Raw genomic sequence first — 2,263 nt, 5'->3', positions numbered from 1 at the left:
GAAGACGGTCAGGTACTTGGAGGTCGTCATCCAGCAACTGATCACCACAACGACAGTAATCAACAGCCTGAGATTGGAGCTACAGAGGCAAAAAGGAAGAAATGGACAAGAGAAGGAAATATGGAGATGCTACATCAGAAGCAACCCGACGGAGAGAGGATATAGAAGAAGATTGGTCAACATCTGGAATGAGAGGAATAACACCCCCCAAACAGAGCAGAGGCTGGCAGACCAAGTAAGGAACATAAAGAAAAAGAACTGGCTCTCCCCAACAGAAAGAGAAGAACTGGAAAGGGAAATGTCACACGACAACGAGTTACATGAAGACGAACTGAGAGACGATGCCACAGAAGACGACAGGGAGGATGAGGTATCAAACAACGACACACGAAGAAACACCGACGAAGTAACAGAGAGGACGGAATGGGTAGAAAAGATTAGACAATGGATGGAGCCAGATACAGAGAGAATAAAGATCCCCTCCATGAAAGCCTACAACACCAACAAATTAAGGGAGAAAACAAGTGAGGTCAATGAAATAATGGCATAATACACACCACCAGTATCACAGAAACAAATAACTTGACATATGCAGGAGCAAGATTAGTAGCAGAACTGATGGGGATTCGAACACCACCAGCACAACCAACCCAACAGAAACCAAAACAGCAACCTCCTTGGAAAAGGCGCCTGGAAAAGCAAATCATGGTGATGAGATCTGACTTGAGTAAACTGAAAGAGATGGCAGAAAAAAGGCTAAGAAGCAAGAAAACAAGGGAGGAACTCAACAAGAAATACAAAGTACAAGAGAGGGGACTAAACAACACAATAGAAGATGTAAAACAGAGGCTTAAGGCCAAAGCGCATAAGATCCAACGGTACATGAACAGGAATAAGGGATACCAACAGAACAAACTATTCGGAACCAACCAGAAAAGACTATACAGCCAACTAAGAGGGGAAGACAACCACCCAGAAATTCCTGAAGCCGAACCAAGTAAGAGACTCTGGGAAAACATATGGAGCAATCCGGTATCACACAACAAACATGCAAAATGGCTCCAGGAAGTCAAGGAAGAAGAAACAGGGAGAATAAAAACAAAGATTCACAGACATCACGACAGACACAGTCAGACACCAACTAAAGAAAATGCCAAACTGGAAAGCCCCAGGTCCCGAGATAGAATCCCATGGATACTGGCTCAAAAAACCTCAAGCCATACACCCACGAATAGCAGAACAACTCCAGCATTGTATCTCAAATCACCAAGCACCCAAATGGATGACCACAGGAAGAACATCCTTAGTACAAAAAGACAAGAGTAAGGGAAATATAGCCAGTAACTACAGGCCTATCACCTGTCTACCAATGATGTGGAAGTTACTAACAGGTATCATCAGTGAAAAGGCTATACAACTACCTAGAGGAGACAAACACCATCCCCCACCAACAGAAAGGCTGCAGAAGGAAGTGTAGGGGCACAAAACAAAAAACCAGCTCCTGATAGACAAAATGGTAATGAAGAACAGTAGGAGAAGGAAAACCAACCTAAGCATGGCATGGATAGACTATAAGAAAGCCTTCGACATGATACCACACACATGGCTAATAGAATGCCTGAAATATATGGGGCAGAGGAAATCAAAACACCATCAGCTTCCTCAAAAAATACAATGCCGCAACTGGAATACAATACTTACAAGCTCTGGAATAAGGACTAGCAGAGGTTTAATAAATCAGGAGAGGGATCTTCCAGGGCGACTCACTGTCCCCACTACTCTTCGTAGTAGCCATGATTCCCCATGACAAAAGTACTACAGAAGATGGATGCCGGGTACCAACTCAAGAAAAGAGGCAACAGAATCAACCATCTGATGTTCATGGACGACATCAAGCTGTATGGTAAGAGCATCAAGGAAATAGATACCCTAATCCAGACTGTAAGGATTGTATCTGGGGACATCAGGATGGAGTTTGGAATAGAAAAATGCGCCTTAGTCAACATACAAAAAGGCAAAGTAACGAGAACTGAAGGGATAAAGCTACCAGATGGGAGCAACATCAAACACATAGATGAGACAGGATACAAATACCTGGGAATAATGGAAGGAGGGGATATAAAACACCAAGAGATGAAGGACACGATCAGGAAAAGAATATATGCAGAGACTCAAGGCGATACTCAAGTCAAAACTCAACGCCGGAAATATGATTAAAAGCCATAAACACATGGGCAGTGCCAGTAATCAGATACAGCGCAGG

The sequence above is a fragment of the Macrobrachium nipponense genome, chromosome 34, assembly GCF_015104395.2.
Source record: "Macrobrachium nipponense isolate FS-2020 chromosome 34, ASM1510439v2, whole genome shotgun sequence".
Lineage (NCBI taxonomy): Eukaryota > Metazoa > Arthropoda > Malacostraca > Decapoda > Palaemonidae > Macrobrachium > Macrobrachium nipponense.
The sequence above is the reverse complement of the archived record's forward strand: the minus strand, read 5'-3'. Positions refer to the sequence as shown.